Below are 19524 nucleotides of genomic sequence, written 5' to 3'. Positions count from 1 at the left end.
CATATGCAAGAGCCTGTGTTTGGGTAGAGGAAGCTTAACTTACCGACAATGACAGCTTGAGCGATGTAGCTTGTAGAATTTTTGTTAGTGAATGCACTTCAAGCTTTTGTTCCTACATTAAGGTCAACGACAGGTAAGCAGAAAAAAGAAATGCCAGTAAAAAGCTAAAACCCAATCACCGCAGTATGTCACATTAAAATTTCAAAACGACTAATAGAAATATCTTGAGGCAAAGTATAGACACTGTATTCTCTGCAGAATCCAGAGGAAGAGGACACAATGGAATAATGGAATGGGTAAAAATGGAGATTTAAAATCATTGAAAGCATAACCAACCTTAAACCGACAGGGGATGAAATGAAGCAAAAAATCTAGTCATTCAATTATTTATTTCCATGTCAGACATTATCACTGACATTAAAGATTTTTCAGATTATAAACTACTCTTTGATGTGGGGGTTTTCGACCCTACCAAAAACTTTGATGTGTCTGCGGATCAGCTCCATCTGGTGTTCTAGCACATTAAATTGTGACTGGGAAATTCAGTGAGAATGTTGGCAGAGGTAAGGACCTCCATCTCAGCCTTCTAATCAACAAAAAATTTAAGGACAAGAAATCACAGAGAAAAAAGCTCAATTTGTTAAACAACAGTTTCTTTCATTTTAACTACCAGTGTAAAGCATGTTATTAAGTCATCAGAATGAGAACAGATTGTTTTCAGTTTCGTTTCGCCGTTGTTATAACTGCGGTGAATTCGGTCATGTTCTTTTTCAATGTCAGTTTAATCGTAGGATTAGACGTGATAGGTGTAGGGAGTATGGACACAAAACAAGGTTACGTCAAAATACAGAATAGCAATTACTTCCTCCTTACCACGATACTCCAACAGATCGACTCACCGTTGAACATATACTGTAAATGCACATTCCCTCCCAGGTAATTTTGATTTTAAGGAATTTTTAATAAATGATAGGAAAGTTGATATCATGTGTAAAAGCGAATCGTGGCTTTTGCCTGAAATACATACCAGCTTTGTTGAAATCCCAGAGTTCTCTATCTACCTTGGTGTTGGGGGGAGGGGTGGGGAGTGTGTATCTCTGTAAGACACCATATGAGGGTGAAGCTACTGGCGCCTGAACTCGTGAGACCATGGCATATCAAGGACCTTTGGATGCCAGTTCAATATAAAAAATTTCCTTCCTTTAATGCAGGCTGTGTATACCGTCATCCCCATGCCCTCAACGAGAGTTATGATTATCTTTCCGGCGTGTTTTGTTCCATGTGTTTGAGAAACAAGCCTCTCCTAATTCTAGGCGACTTCAACGATAACCTTCTCTCCCCAAATAAGAGAATGGGAAACATTATCAAAACCCTCCACTTGAGCCAGTGGCAACAAACCAATTCGTATTACAACTACCTCCTCAGCTCTCTTGGATCCTATTATTACCAATAGACTTAGTTTCGTGACACATTCTGATGTCTTGTCTTGTTCAGTTGGCGATCATGAACTTTTAACAACAAATATCAGGAAAGAGAAACGCCCGCCAACTGTTAAGACATTTCGTTGTCTCGAGAATTTTTCCCAGAATTACCTCTGTGCACTCCTCTTAAATGACTGCTGTTCCTTAAATACAATTTTATTTACTGGTGACGTACACTAAGGTTCGTACTTGTAATATTACTTTTATGAATTGTTTGGACGTCTGTGCTCCTTTTATTGCGTAAGTAATGAGAAGCCCTCCCGCCCCTTGGATCGACACAGATATTAAAGATGCAATGAGATTTAGAGACAATATAAATTAAATAGACAAGACCCAAATGTTGAAAATAATTACAAAAGGGAGAAGAAAAACGTCGAGACAGTGTTGCCTAGTAAGAAGAACTATTACAAGAAAGAATTCTCTAAATGTAAGGGTAACATGAGAGGAACATGGAATGTCATCAATAAAATAATACCTCCAAACAAACAGTCTCTAGGGTTACTTGAAAACATTAGACAATGATGCTCAAAAGAGAGCAGATGATTTTAATAAATATTTTGCTAATATAGGAAAGAAAACGTACTCCAGATCGCAGGAAAATATCTGCAATACCAGTCAACTCCATTATGATCAGCCCTCCACATCATTATTTACAATAAATAAATTCAGACCTCAGCCAGTTGATGTCAATACTCTGATTCTTGTAATAAAATACATGAAACCTAAAAACTTGTGGATCTGACGGAATTCCGTTTCGATTTTTAATTGACTCCCTGCCCGTTACAATTTTCTACATTCTTGTTATAGTCAGCATCTCAGTTGTTACAGGTAACTACCCAGACCCTTGAAAGCATCCTTAGTAGTTCGCGGTCACAAAAGTGGAGACACTGAAAACGTTGGAAATTATAGACCAATTTCTCTGTTGCCTGTCATCTCTAAAATACTCGAGAAAATAATTGCCATTCATCTAATGGCTTTCCTCGACTCATAAACCACTTACTAGCTAACGAACAACATGGTTTTAGACCTAACCTTTCGAAGGAAACTGCGGTCCTTAAAGTTACCAATAAAATATAAAAAAATAGAAAATAAAAAAAAATCACTCCTGTTATTATTAGATCTATTCAAAGCGTTTGATAGCGTTCATCACCAAATTCTAATACGTAAATTAGCTAAAGTCAAGTCAGTGTCGACTCTTTTGGTTTGATGATTACGGTAGCAATCGCATCCAATTTGTTCGTGTTAGATCAATCCTATCCTCTCCTGAGGAGATATCTTTTGGTGTACCCCAGGGGTCGATTCTGTGCCTATTGCTGTTTTTGATCTATATCAACGATCTGCCGCAATATATACGGGATGATCTTCTCGTTATTTATGCTGACGATACCCAGATTTTGCTGACCGGGGACTTGAAAAATTTCGATGATTTGATCAAAAGAGCCGAAAATATATTAATCACTACAAAATATTTTTGTAATAGTTACGGTCTATTACTTATCGAAAGCAAAACTCAAGTCATTTTCTTCGGATTAAGACAGTATATCTCTCGCATCCCGGAGAACACGAGGATAAAATTCAGTAATGTGACAGTTGTTCCGTCACACACGGGTAAAAACCTGGGATTTTTCATGGATTGTGGCATGACTTTTAATGCGCGTATTGACGAACACCGAAAAAAGGCAACTGGCATCCTCTTATATCTTAACAGAGTGAGTGATAGATTTGAGCCAGACTATAGAGTCATGGTGGTATAGTCGTTGGTTGTGAGTGTCCTAAACTACTGCTTGCGGGTCTGGGGTTCGACCAATAAAACCCAATTGGAAAGGGTCAATAAAATGCAAAATTTCGCTGCAAAGGTCGCAGATGGAGGTGCCCTAAAGCATGCCCATATTACTCCAATATCTGAAAAATTGAATTGCTACGAATGGAGCAGAAGTACTTTATGATGTATGCCTCTTAATTTACAAAATCAGAGATAAACTTCTGCCAGAATGGCTTTTTTCCCTGCCGACATGGGGCCGAGGCGTCTAGCTGTAATTGGTCCCATATTTTGGAATCGTCCTCTTGCAAATATAAAGAGGCCCGAAACCATATCTTCTTTTAAGTCTCACCTGATTGCACATTTACTCCAAAAATGAGTCACTCTTCATCTTTTAACCTTTTATTCTCATCGCTGTCGGGTTTTCAGAGACTTAGAAATATCCTCTTCTGTACCGAGCAAAAGTTGTGAAATTTTATTTCGGGTGGTAAACTCTTGTTTACACGTTCTTTTATTTGAATGAGCTAATTTGTTATTTTATTGACTTGAAAGTTTAATCCCAATGAGTATAAACTTTATTGTTTTTAAGGATCAAATTCCTTTTACGGCTACATCATTATACGTTGTTGATTTTACCACATTTCTATTGCATAGAATCGAAAATTTTATTGTATTTCTGTTTTTACCGATATTTGAGATAGGCCTATTATATTGTAATATACCTCCTGTATACTAGATATAAGTGCTGTGATAATGAATTTTGCTTATTATGAGAAACTTTATTATAAAACTCTGAATGGACCTGTATTACCCAAGAATGAGTAATGAAATGGATGTCACAGCCATTTTTAATGGAATAAAGAATTTTGACTTTGACTTGAAATTGTTTCCCAAATTTCAGTCCACTCTGTACCCTTGAAAGTGCATTATCAAACACGAACCCCTTTTAATTTTGGCTAATATTACATTCCATAGTTAACAGGGAGAACATGTAATTAACAAAGAACACTTCATATGCAAAATGACTGACATTAAAAACAAGACTTATATGCAGCAGGAGATGAAAATATCAACGCCTGTCTATCATGTATCAACAGTGTTACCTACTGTTTTCTAATATATTTTCTTTTGTGTTTGCTTTACTGAAGTATCAATTTTTATGTGAGTTTTTACTTTATATTTGTGTACATTCCTTTTAACTTCAGTGTATTTCTTGGACTTTTATAATGAAAAAATATTTTCCAAAAGCTAATCGGTAAAGATGTTTGTCGCTATTCCGGCGTTCCTCTTCAATATGTTCAAGCCACCAATACGCCCAAAAGGAGTTTTATATGACTGGTGCATTCTAAGTGCAGGGCCTGAATTCGACCGGAATATGTACACCAGAGTCAGTAACATAGTGGATAAATCAATGATAGTCTATACCTGTAGCGGACCAAAAACGCAAATGTTCGAATCCTGGGTGGGGCACATACTCTTTTGGGTGTAAGTTATCCCTTAATGTAAAGGGAAATCAATATTCAGGCGTTTAAGGCTTATAATTTGAGAATATAAAAGTCTTTTGTAAATTGGTGAGAAACGGATCACTGATTAGACATGTATTACAAACTTAGCACTTGGCTGTCATGATTGAGAGAGATTTATTTCTAAGTACAGAATCTGTATTTTACAAGACTATGTACAGCAGGGTCGAAATAAACTCAGCTCTTCTGATAGTGCCTTAGAGGAAAAGTCAACTGCGTACGTTTGTTTCAAATTCAAGTGGCTTAGGTTGGAATTCTGGCTGGGGCAGTGCACTTATCACTTACAGTTCCCTTTGGTATGAGTTATCCCCAAAGTGAGATGAATTCGATACTGAGGGATATTTGTAGCTTTATATATCAGGAATAAAACAGACAGCAGCCAGCGTAGCCTTCTGTGTGTTTACTGGCCAAATTTTCAAATTAGGGCTGTAAAAATATAGATGCTCAGAGCAGACTCAGTCAAAAATGCACAAAAGTTAAAGTCGTTAAAATACAAAACATACAAAAATCATAAAAAATTAAGATATTGTAAATTGATGATCAGAACTTAAATGAAGAAATTCTAGTACCTAACTGTCTTGGAGGTAATGACTGAAGTGAAACGCTCATTTTTTCAAAGGGAGGATGTTGACCAACGATATCTATCTATAATAATAAAAGCCGAGTGGATCCTGTCTGTCCGCCCCGTTGTGAAACGTAGTGTCGGGAACGTAGGGTTGTACACTTTCGTATCGACCGTGCAAACAACAGCGGCGGGGGCCGACATGTGCGCAGCATAGTGCGCGCCATCAAGCTCGTATACAAATAAACAGCAGAATTCTGGCTGCAGAGTGAAGGAACAACTTGCTTAATGGTTAATGATTCCAGATTGGAGAAAGAGTAATCATTAAGTGCCTGGGCAGCAATATTAAAATATTCATAAGAAAATGAGGTTTTAAATATCTTACAGTGACCTCTTACATAATTTTTTTTCGTTTCAACTGACATCCTGTAAAGTGTGTAACTCCAAGATCTTTCTCTGAGGAGTCTTTCGGTGACTCAGACTTTTTCCCCAATTTTTTGGGTAAGTAAAGCAATAGGCCACCAAAGACGGACTGAAAGTAGGAAGCCTATTGTCTGGATTATTGAATAACTTCTCCATAGTTTATAATTATCTCTTCGAAAGAAAGGAAACCAGATGTTTATCTCTTTGTAGAGGATGACACAAGAGTGGAAAATTTGGCCAATAGAATGCTTTGCTGGCTGTTCGCTTTTTATTTTTTATTCCTGATGAATCGTAGGCGTTCTAGGTGCTCCAGCCTTCCAAAATATCATGTTAATTATGTATAATATATGTATATATATATATATATATATATATATATATATATATATATATATATATATATATATATATATATATATATATATATATATATATTATTTATTTATATATATATATATATATATATGTGTATATATATATATGTGTGTGTGTATTATATACTATATATATATATATATATATATATATATATATATATATATATATATATATATATATATATATATATATATATATATATATATATATATATATATATATATATTCCTGATATTGCCTTGTAATATGAATAGCATTCCATGATTCTGATATATTTACTATTGTAATTATAATGTGTTCTGTGTAATATTAATAGTTGTTGAAGTATCATATGTAGTGTAATGTCAGATCTCAAAAGAGTTAGTGATTCAGATAACTTAGCAGCCTAACTTAGAATTAGTAATACGTTTTAATAATAACGTAGTATGTGATCGCGCATTTTGTCCCCCTGCAACAGGTGTTCTGTACTCATAATTTCATATGTCATGTTTTTGTTCAGTTGTCATCGTGAAAGATAACACGTTAACAAGTGAGGGAATGGCAATTGAGCCGTGTAAGGTTTTGTCTCATACGAGAATGTTTGCAATGTTCCATGTACTGTTCTGAAAACCAACTTTGGTTCTTCGTCTTTTTTTGAAAGCGTGCCATTTGTGGCTAACCAATGCCGTCTGTTTTGATCATGTTGAGATTTTGTTAAGAGCTTCGTCCCATACGATTTTCTGGTAAAGACGTGTACCTTTTTGAGAGTAAGTTCACATGTCTCGATTGATTACATCATGTTTTGCAAGATTGCATTGCTCTGATCACATATTGTTCTAACGCGCTAGTTGGCCCCCAACATGTTTTGCGCTGGTAATGATGTCGTCTTGATTGTTTCATTTCTTGCTGGAATCCTAAAGTTTGTTCATTCTGATTTCAGAGACCGTTTGTGTGGTTCTCTCTCTCTCTCTCTCTCTCTCTCTCTCTCTCTCTCTCTCTCTCTCTCTCTCTCTCTCTCTCTCTTCAAAAGAGAGAAATTATGAACATAAAATATTTGTGTGGTCACTGGTATTAATCTTAGCTTTTGAGATCTGAATGTAGGAAAAGTGTGTAACAGTGGTTAACAAAAAAGTGTGTTTTGTGAATCTCAAGCAGCTGCATTTCAGGTGATTTTGCATAAGTTTTCACAAGCTTGTGCAAGGTAAAGTGAATTTTACTTATTATTACCATGGTAAAATAAGGTATATTAGGGAAAATTTTGTCTTACTGACACTATTATTGGTAAATCTTTTGTGCATTTTTGTGTTATTGTGTTTGCAATCTCTTAATTTTTCACACTTTATATATTGATGATTTAACATATATTCACTTAGCATTTTAAATATTTCTTGATAATTTAACATTGCATACTTGATTTAATTTTCATTTATGAAGATTTTCTTTTCAAATCTTGAGTAATTCTTGATAGTTTAAATTTTGCTTGATTAATTTAATTTCTTGGTTAATTAAAGTTTTTGTGTAATAGGTTTGTTTAATAATTTAACTCAAGAATTAATTAAATTTTGTGTTGTTTTCAAGTAAGAGTAAATTTCTTCAGATTGTGAATTCTAATTGTAAATTTTGAATTTAAAAATAAATTTTTGTATTTAAAATAAAAAAAAAACAGTTTCATTTGCTGACCACCAGTGAATAGGATTAATTGTGTGCATAAGGCAAAGTGATAAACATGTTTTGTTCCTTTAGCTTTGCTGAAGTGAATTAAGACTAGGGAAACAGTTAAAGTTGTTTGATGGAGAGATGCCCTTTTACCCTAGTATATTTCTTGTTTAATTGTTGATATCTCACACTTGCTTTGATACACTTAGTTTGATTTTTCACATGATTAATAAGCTTTTTAAGGGATCACTGTTACCTTTAGAGTACTCAGTCGTAATTTTTATTGTTATTATAGGTCAGGTATCTGGCTGAAGCGAGGTAAATTTTTTGAATTCTGTGATCAGTTGTGTAATAACCAGGTACTTGGAACACATTGTGACAATATGTATATATATATATATATATATATATATATATATATATATATATATATATATATATATATAAAATACTAGACTACCCATGACCCGTTGAGTCACTCACTGTTGAAAACTTATATTAACAGATGATTAGTTTAAATAAGAGTTTGAGAAGAAGAAAGAATCGATAAAAAGAATATAATTTCTAATCTTTGCTCTCTTGCATAATTAAATCTTTAAAGGACCCCATACACTCAACAATTGTCTGAACGACTGTCTGAACGATTGTCATTATCGACACACACACACACACACACACACACACACTGTTTAGACAGTATGAACGATCTCCGCACCGATTTCAGTCTGAACAAAGATTTTGTCTCGGGAAGTCATGGCATCATCTCTAGAAGAGACGCGCGCGATCGCGTTAGGAGCCATTGCTGCCGCCTACGTTGTGGTAGAATTAGAAAAGCCTAAAAGAAGGAAAAGGAAATGGGCAAAACAGTGGCTGACTAACAGCTATGAATTCTACCCAGAATTCCCTATCCGCAAATGTAGAATTCATTCTGTGGTAGTCTAGGCCTACGCAATACGTCTTCACACGTCAAGGGTTGCTGAGATACTGAAGATATCGGCACGCAAACGCATACATTGCATGACTTTTGTAAGACAGACATAAGTTGCAAGCCAGCAACCTGGTCGCGACAGATTCCCGCCGAGATCCTTCAGACCATGAAACTCCACCCACTTTTGCATTCAGACAAGCCCATACAAATTGTTTTTGCAAACGATAAAGACAATTGTTCATACAGTCGTTCAGTGTATGGGGCCCTTAACGTCAGTACAGGCTTTTGCTGACGGTGAGGCAGCTCCTGTGTGATATTCGCATTTAAACATGTCTCGATATGATCACTGCCGCGGCATTCTTTTGTTTTGTCAAAGGGTCTCCCCATAGAGTCTCTACAACGATTCATCCGCTATTCATTTCCATGATTGAATCTCTTCACATACTAACCTTTCGGTATACGTGAATTTCTGTTCGTTGCAGAAGTCTGTATGACACTGTCACCTTTTCCCAGAGCAGAGTTTTCTTAATGAATTCAAGACAGAATTATTAATCACAGGAAAGAAAAGCATTTTGTGGCGTGATTTAGACAAAACCATTCAAATGAGAAGGAAAATTTCTGAGGAAATGGGCGAAACAGTGTTAGATTTTTACAAACAGATAGTTTTGTACTGGCATTTGTAGTAATTACATATTTCCACTAAGTATGTTTTTGTTTTTGAATGAATGTTGTTTACATACTTAAATGGCTTGTTGACTCATTTTATTTTATTGTTATCTGTGACCCATATTGCTTTCTTGTATATGTTATTCTCTAAACTCTGTTCAGTACCCTGAAGATGACTTTGAATAAAAGTTGAAAGTCTTGGTACCAATTCCTTTCATTTTCACGTGAGGACTTATTATATACTTCATCCACACGGACCATTGTGGAAATTACAAGATATATATATATATATATATATATATATATATATATATATATATATATATATATATATATATATATATATATATATATATATATATATATATATATATATATATATATATATATATATATTGTATATGTGTGTGTGTGCGTGCTTGTGTATGTATATATATGGCAAGTTATATATAGCATACAATTATTTCGTGTAACATTATGACAAGAAAACTTAGTGTGAAAGATGTGCTTTCATAAACAGAGCAGTGGTTTCAGTTATGGATGCTGTTTTAAAAAAAAGCCAAGCATGTCATCCTCCAGACAAAGCTCACACCGAAGTTGCCTTCATTAGCACTTAAAACAGGGAATCACTGCCCCCTAAGATATGCTGTGGGAGACGTTAATAGCTTAATAGTAGCCATACTGGCGAGTAGGGGTGTGACCTATAGCACGATAGTGTCGCCAGTGCACTTCAGGTGGTGCACTGTAGACAATAATAAAGGCTGTTTGCGGCGTCCTTTTAGCCCCTGGCTGCCCGGCATTTTGCCTCCTACTTGACCTCCGCTTCCACTTCTTTCCTTCCACCTTGCTCTGCTCTTCATCTACTCAGTTCCCACTCTTCGGTGTCTCAGCTGAAATTGCCTCAGTGTTTGGCTTTATAGCCAAATTTTCTTAAATCAGTCAAGTTGAGCAGGGGTGTGACTAACTTATGTAATGTTTCCAAAACATAGTCTCTTATGCATCCTGGGAATTTAGCTTGGGCATTTTCTTACACATCCATGAACAGGGGACAAATTCTTCTAACAGAAGATAACCTTTCCCACAGCGCACATGGAGGGGTCCCCATAAAGTGACTGTTTCCTGCAAATCTGGACAACAGTACCTAGAAACCTGAAATTTTACTGCAATTTCAAGAAATCAAGAAATAAAGCCTATGACTATATATATATATATATATATATATATATATATATATATATATATATATATATATATATATATATATATATACTGTATACTGTATACACATATATATATATGTATGTATATATAAATGCTCTTAGGGTACATTCTTTCTAGCAAGTAATTACTCTTGTACACTGATCAACATGTGGCGTGCCCTATCTTAAAACATTTATTTAATCTTTTGAATCGCTTTTTATTCTCAAAACTGAAGGAAAAGACGAAAATCGTTGCTACGTTGTTCCATTTTTTCTTTTTGCCAGTAGCAGTTTCAGCCTTTAACTGGTGGCCATCATCAGAGCTTCAATGGATTTTTCACAGCCCTGATGAAGGCCATGCGTTACTAGCTGAAACAGCTGTCAGCAGCAGAAAATAAAATAGATCAACATAGAAACAATTTTCGACTTTTCCTTCAGAGTTTCAGCCTTTTAAGGTAGAAAGAGACTCAGAAGATTAGAAAGTGTTGTTAAAGGATGGACACCACATACTCCTTACTTATATATATACATCTATATATATATATATATATATATATATATATATATATATATATATATATATATATATATATATATATATATGTATATATATATATATATATATATATATATATATATATATGTATATATATATATATATATATATATATATATACGTGTATATATATATATATATATATATATATATATATATATATATATATATATATATATATATATATGTGTGTGTGTGTGTATATATATAAACTGACAAACATTTTTCATTCCTTTCATCCGCCAGCAAACACTTTCCACTGTAATTTCTTGGCCTTGGTGGACTATCTTCTGCTCTCGCAGATGACCTGCTGTTTGCATTAAAGTGCATGAGATGGAATGTTTCTTACCTCTCGTTAGGTTGCAATGGTAAGGATATAATATTTTCTATTAGGATCCGAGAATCGTAGAATGGAGAACGTATCCTCTTGTTTAGAGATGTGAAACCTAGTGTACCTATTTCCATTACCTACTGTCAATATCAAGACATTAATAAAAAAAAATCGCCATTATAATTATTGCAGTGGCCTTTCCGAATTTCGGAAGGATTTAGAACTCGTGCCAAAGTCATTTAATTGATTGATTTGAGTTTTTACTTTATTTGTAGCCTATATCAGGAAAAGATATATTGCAAATCATCTGTGGTTCGTGGTGGTAGGGCTCTGTTCCCTAATTTTAGCAGTTATGACTTGGACCATCGACGGATGGTCTCTTGTTTGTCACTTTTTCATAGGTTGTATTTCAACAGAGAGCTTTCACCTTCACAATAATTGATCCCTGATTCCCTTTATCTGCCGAGCGCAACCAGATTTGCTGAACACTAACACCAGTATGTAGTAAATGTGCCTCACTGTCGAACTGCTCAGTTCCAGAGGTCCTTTATTCCTCACACTGTTGGACTGTGGAATAGTCTCCCAGAGGATGTGCAGTTGGAACTTCAGAAGTTCAAGCGAAGCTGCAATGCATTACTACCCTAATACTATTCTTCTTGCATTTTTTTTGATAAGTGGGATCTCTTCTTTCTCTATTTCCCTTTACTTCCTCTTACTTCTTCCTAATGAACACCATATTCTTTGGGAGCTACAATTCAAATCAATTGCCCCTGTGCGCTTGTTCCATAAGAATAGGTTTCATCTACTGAACAATAATAATAATAATAATAATAATAATAATAATAATCTGTGTGTCTGTGAGTTTTGCACATAATGTTTAGCAATGGATATGCTGATATTTTTAACCGCAAAAAGAATTATACAATTAAATGCTGTCCAAACGATCTGGAAAACACGCGAATATAACCTTGGGTCCGCCTTTTTTACAGTAGAAGAATAATAACGGGAAACCTTCAATGATGTAGATGCAAATAGTGAATGCGTTGCTATTGCTGCTAAAATTGACACAGTTAAACTTAAGCCACCGAACCACATTTAATAAATTCTCGGTAATTCTTTTAAAAGACAATTAGTATGCGGAAAATGGCACAATATATAAACCACAGTTTGCTGCAATAATCAGTCGCAGCTTTATTCTTGTGAAAAGGAAGTAAGGGGATTTGATTTAACTTTTCGGGATTTTTCATTCATACATGCTACATGCATGCATACTTACATGCTATATACATATATATATATATATATATATATATATATATATATATATATATATATATATATATATATATATATATATATATATAATTGTGTGACATTGCTATCCCCACGCCATATATACATGTGTTTATTATGCATATATATATATATATATATATATATATATATATATATATATATACATACTGTATATATATGTATATATGTATATATATTTATGACATTTATATATTTATATATACATAAATATATTTATGTATATTTATACATTTTATATGTACATGTATAGAAAAATGTATATAGTATATATTTATGTTTTATTCATATACAAATGTATATATATATATATATAAATATATATATATTTATCAATATGGTTATATGTTTTGTTATATATATTACACATGTACAGTATATACTTATATTAATATATAGATATTTATCAATATGTTTACTTATGTTTTGTATATATATATATTTTATTCATATATATGTATATATATATTGGTATATATGTGTGTATAAATATATATATATATATATTATATATATATGTTGGTATATATACTGTATTTAAATGTATATAAATATGTATATATATGTATATATATGTATGTATAGTATATATATATATATATATATATATATATATATATATATATATATATATATGTATATGCATTAAGCTACAAACGTCCTTTAATATCCAATTCACTCTGCCTCGGGAACAATATATTTTCATATATGTTACCCGAAGGGGAATTTTCTTAGTTGATAATAAGTTCGTCGTCTCGTGGGCTCGAACCACGGAAGACAAGAACTCACGACTACAGTGACGTGAATTTTAACCACACGGCCGTGGTTAGCATGGCAGAGGTGGGTTGATATCGATTCTAAATACAAATACCTGAGTTCGACGGGCATTTGTAGGTGGGATTTGTTGGCCGTGTGGTTAAAATTCGCGTCACTGCAGTCCCGAGTTCTTGTCTTCCGTGGTTCGCTCCCACGAGACGACGAACTTATTATCAACTAAAAAAATTCCCCTTCGGGTGACATATATGAAAATATATTATTCCCGAGGTAGAGTGAATGGATATTAAATGACGTTTTAGCTTAACGTTTGTATATGGATCATGGTGATGTGATAAAAAATTCATTATATATATATATATATATATATATATATATATATATATATATATATATATATATATATATATATATATATATATATATATATATATATATTCTTAATGTGTGTGTGTGTGTGTGTGTGTGTGTTGTCTTTACGCGTTGGTGTAAACATTTGGCCATTATTTTCTCCATTGCCTTCGTTAGACGATGAAAGAAAAAGTTTTCATTCTGCTGAACTTGAGGCTAACCTAATACCAAGTATTTTCATGTTCAGTATTTATCATATGATAGGCAGCTTAATGAAAACTAACGTATAACTTCTCTGTTTATCATATTTCCAAGTAGTCATCAAATATTTTAGAAACATTTCGCACAGATGAATAATATACGTGAAGAATATCTGTTTAAGATTAGTTTTTTTATTCATAATCACAAATCACTTCGGGAACAGTAGTTGATATCGATAAGGTGACAATTGGCACCCGTAAAGGTCCCATATCATTTTGATTGCCGTAAGGTTTCGACTCTTTCTTAAGACATTATCTGATTGTTACCAGAAGCTTTCGTAAAATTACCTACAGAATTACAGATAAAAAAGTAAACAGGATAGTAACATAAGAGTCTAGACTCTAGGCATGTATCCCCCCAGGGAAGTAGAACCGTCAGTGCATCTCACGTGATGCACTGTGGCATTACTAATGGGTATTTGCAGCGCCCCTTCGACCCCTAGCTGCGCCCGTATTTCAGTCTTTCACCTCCGCTCTTACTTCCAACCTCTGTTTCTCTCTCTTTTCAATGTTTCAGCGATGAATTGCTGAAAGTGCCCCAGTGCTTGGCTTTTAGGCGAATTTTCACAAATCAAATGTAAGAGTATATAAAAACACAAACACACGAAGATTAACAAACAATCAAGAACTGGAAACTTAAAAAGCAACGAAAAACACATTGGGATAAATCAAAGTATGTTCGGTGAAAGTGAAGCACTATCACAATTTTAAGCAGTATTCTTTAGTCATATGTAGATGGCATAAAAGGAGTGGAACCCGTCATGCTAACGCATATTTTCTGGGATCGTAGCGGCCTTACTGTAGCCATATCTATGGTTTTATTCATTCCCGCCCCTCCAGCCTTGCGTTGACATTCAGTTCTCGTCGCCAGAGTCAGTGAGGTGAAGTCAGCATTTTAAGCAAAGAGACTTGGCGATGTGTGTTATATTGATTTCATTCTTCACCACCACGCGAGTTAGCTTTGTTTATATTTTATAAACCAATAAATACTGATATATATTTCCGCTGAACCAGATCTGACAAAAAAGACCCACAAAAACGTCTCTGAAAACTGGTACAAAACAACGATGACCAAGAAGGTCAGAATTTACGTGTGAATTATGAAGAGGTAGCAAAAACACGCCAGGGCAAGTGCACTCACCAAACAAGAAAAAAGTAAATAAAGAATAAAACGTGATAATAAATGGTAGCTTTTTTCTTCTTCTTTCAGGAAGCAGAATGCATACTAAACAGTGCAGAGTCGTTATCCTTCTTAAAAAAGGAGATATGATTTAGATTCACTGATAGACTTACTGAATTGAAAGATGTAGCTATTGAGGCTGTCATGACGTAAACTGTTGCCTCATAAACACATCTTTCATTTGTCCTTGGAGTCAAGTGTCATAATTCCGTTATCGCTTCACACTTCCCTTATTCCTTAATTTGGTTCAAGGATCCTCTCTCCTCCAGTGGGCATGCCAATTATTTTAACAGTGAATTAAGACATTTTGAAGCGTCAGCGTGAGTTATATGACATAACTGTTTTTCAGAGTATTGTGTCGGTTTAGTATGGCGAAAAATCTGTTTTCCACTCAAATAAAACTATTTACAAATAATTTAGCAAAGTCTTTACAATAGGCTTATGCAATGAGTACTCAGCATTAACTTAAAAAATACTCATTTATGCGTAATACATGATATTCCTAGGTAATGTAATGTAGAAAAACAAACAGCGTTTTCCTTGCAAACAAATCGCAAGTCCAGTGACCTGAGTAATATGCAGACCTCCTCTCTAAATCAGAAAGACGTGCTCGGAAACTATAAACCTGAACATTAATCGCAAAATTATAGTTTAGTCCTAATTATAGTCTTCTAGCTCCCAAGTCGTGAACAATGTTCTCATGCCATCGCTGGCACCATGCACCAACATCAATCTTGGTCATTCCTGAATGCAGTGCCATCACGCTCAAAGTCTCGTTCATTCATCATCATCAACATAAATCTGTTAGTTTTGGCAAATGGATCTTGTTCCTTGGATTGGCTGCTGCCTGTCCGCAACGTGCGCAAGTATATCCCATTCAAACTAGTGGCGAAAGTGTACACACTTATGAAAGACACAAGACTGCTGTCGGTACAAGTAAACAATTCATCCATTTGATAATGAACTGACCATTAACAACGAAGATCTGTCCTGTAAAATTTTCCCCTGACATTCCTGCGACCGATTCTCTTCTCCTCAAGGCTGCCTTGTGTTTTGCTTGAAGTTCATTCTTGTGGAACGTGGCTGAATTTTCACCTCTGCAGTTTAGATGCAGGAACGTTTGTTCTGTGATTTTGATTTTGTCTGCTGCTTTTGTGTCAGGTAGGAAAGCAAACTCTCTAAGTTACGCAAGTTCTTCAGCAAATACATCAGATGATTGTAAAGTATACCGAAAGTTTCCTGCTCGCTTTTGTCAACCTTCATTTGTTCTGGAGGTCTTGCCGTGGTTCATTATATAAAATATTTGAAATTATCAACATTCTCTTGCTTTACGTAAAACCATTGAAAGCAGTACATGACTAAACAATGAATGTTTTTCTTAGTCAAGCTGTGCTTCTTATATAATTAAAATTATTTTCACTGACCAGCTTGGACGTATTGAAAGTTTTAGCTTATTCTTGACTGGCGATATTGCACCATTAACACAGAGAAAAGTTCTGATAGTTTGTATAACAAACGTGAGAAGTATCATTTGTAAATGGTTAATCCCGATAACAGTATTCAGTCCTGTCCCAAAATATGTCTTGATTTTTAGACCTACTCAAGGTCGGTTAAACTAAGCAAAAAAATAATTGCCCATAAAGGTTTTTTTATAGATAAGAACTGGTCTACTTCAATATTTTCTGTGCTTTACTTAACGTTATCACACCACATAATTACTTTACACCTGGACCACCAGACAGTCGGATAGACGTACTTTACAACAGATTACCTCTTATGTTCACTCTAAACTGTGAGTTCGAGGTCAATATGTCACCCCAGAAACCAAAGACAAGCAGCCTGAAAGGAAAAAAACAATGGACAACAAAATGGCTCTCTTCCAATTTTGTCACTTCCATATAGGGCAAATTAACTCGGTAAAATTGATATCAGGCAGAACTTTATCGCTTGCGCTTTTCTGTGAAGCGAAAATCATTAAAGAAATAAAAGTATATTTCTTGTGTAAATTTTGTAATTTCCAAGAGAAATTTACTTGATCAGATTCTTTTTATTTTGTATGAGGGAATTTTAAAGACACTGTGTAGCCTACTACTGAGATATCCTTCTAGGTGAAAACATTTGTGTCATAACTTTCTCAAAAAGATACCGACCAACCATCCAAGAAAGTATCAGAGTTATCTGGCGACGTGACTGCTCCGGCTATTGACTCCGCGCAGCCGAATCCAGGTAAAAAAGTCACAGAAAAAAATTCACGTTAATCTTTCCTAGATAGTGACCCCCAAGGGTTTTAACCCGGTATGTATTCAACTTTGTGGCGTGCTTAGTACAAGCCCGTTGGGGATGACCGTAAAAACATAAGCAAAAGACTCTAAATATCATAAAGATAATGACCCCCAAGTAATATTAGTCCTAGATAAAGATCCCCGAAAACCTTTGGGGTCACTGTCTAGGAAAGATCCAAAATATTTTCCGTCTTATTACTTTACTTGATTTAATTGCCACCATAAATTAATGTGACTTTTTTCCTAGCCAAAATTGTAAATTTTTTCTGACACTTTTTTTCCTGTGACTTTATTACCTGCCACCTCGCAGCCACTACAAGACGTCACACAAATGGTGAATCTTGAGTAAGTTGAGTTTGTCTAATCCGCAGATGATCATATTGGGAGTTTCCCTTCGCCTGGGGTTATTGCTGTGTTCGAGGGAACACATCACCACCGAACTCTCTTTTGTCTGTCTCTCTCCAATTGACGAGTTACTTTAAATAGGAAACTTTGTTAGTTGAAGTTTGGTTTTATTTCCTTTTGATAACAAATAATTAGAGGATAAACTTACTCTGATATGAAGGTGATAACCCACAGTTTTATACCAAAGAAAATTTATAAGTTTTTCAGTAGTAATAACAATTACCCGTCAAAAAACAAAAATACAAGATACGCAGTGAAGAATAAGATGATAATAGTGAGTCCTAATTCATAGCATAACCCTCCACAAAATACAAAAAAAAAAAACAGATGAACTTGATGGAAGAACGCATGGCTATAAGCATCGACAAGTTCAGACTGATATTGATATGAAAAGCCAATTTTCCTTGACAGCGTTGTTCAAAATCAGACCCAATATTTTCATGTATTTTTCACGATTCTTATAGGTTCACATGATAGGATTATGACTCTCATTACAGTACGAGTCAAGTAAAAAATTAAGTCATTGGTTCTTTTTATTTCTCGTTTTAGCATAACACTATCAGATTCAGTCTCAATGGTCTTGTTTTTAAAGAAAACCTGAAGTAGCTATTAGGGATTAAACCGAGCTGCTGGTGTCTTATTTGTCCTTTGGCTTAAAAAAAATAACAATAATAATAGAATGAAAATAACTTTTCTTGCAAACGAGAAATGTCCGAATGCATACTGTAACAGCTCAAACTTTCTTTACCAAGGTAAAGATGAGGTGACAGTCAAGGTACCTCATCACAAACAGGCAATTGCATGCAGAAACCCACTCTAAAAATTGCTCTTCCTCGTATCCTTGCACGAAAACTCGCAATAATGGAGGCAAGTATAAAAGAAAACGAGAGAAATATTAGAGGTTAGAAAACAAGAAACATAATATAGATAAAAAATTGCTTCAGAACATGGCAAGGATGATCATTTTCATTCCATATTTTCATTCTCTTTCCTCCTTCTATTCATTTTCCTCATCTCCTTACAGATCATCTGCACCCCCAAGGAAGCGTGGGTGTATCCGCTTGACTTTTTTCTATATAATTACGAATGCCACTTTTCCTGTCTTTTTTCTTCAGTTCTTTTATTCTTGGTTTACCTCGGGATAACCTTGAAAAGTAACATTTCATATTTGGAAGGCAGGGCCACGAGTCATGAAAAGGTTTAAGACAACTTTTTGTCAGGTAGATTTATGGTAGTGAGCAGCAGAGAATCCGCCAAGTCTTATTTCTGAGAGTTTTTTTTTTTTAATATGCCAAGAAAAAGTCAGCTTGACGCACTGAGGTGGAATGTTGCTATAACATTACTTACCGATTTCCCCTCTAAAATCTTACTCACCTACTTTCCCTGCATTGAATTTTCTTCGTTTTTCCATTAACAGGTTCTTGTTGGTAGTTCCTTAACTCTCTGCCTTTCTAAATGTGAAAAAAGATCAGTATCCTTACGTTCAAGAGAAACAAACAAATCTAATCTGCTGTATA

General features: G+C 34.6%; 1 protein-coding gene and 1 long non-coding RNA gene across 3 annotated transcripts in view; one reads left to right on the top strand and one right to left on the bottom strand.

Moving 5' to 3' along the window:
• LOC136838882 (lysosomal proton-coupled steroid conjugate and bile acid symporter SLC46A3-like) overlaps positions 1–19524 on the bottom strand; it is a 129965-nt gene that overhangs the window by 84277 nt on the left and 26164 nt on the right. The gene's annotated exons all lie outside the window — the stretch shown is intronic.
• The window catches only part of LOC136838884 (uncharacterized), a 270928-nt gene that overhangs the window by 245027 nt on the left and 6377 nt on the right, over positions 1–19524 (top strand). The gene's annotated exons all lie outside the window — the stretch shown is intronic.

The sequence above is a fragment of the Macrobrachium rosenbergii genome, chromosome 5 (assembly GCF_040412425.1).
Source record: "Macrobrachium rosenbergii isolate ZJJX-2024 chromosome 5, ASM4041242v1, whole genome shotgun sequence".
Taxonomy (NCBI): Eukaryota; Metazoa; Arthropoda; class Malacostraca; order Decapoda; family Palaemonidae; genus Macrobrachium; species Macrobrachium rosenbergii.
The sequence above is the reverse complement of the archived record's forward strand: the minus strand, read 5'-3'. Positions and strand labels throughout refer to the sequence as shown.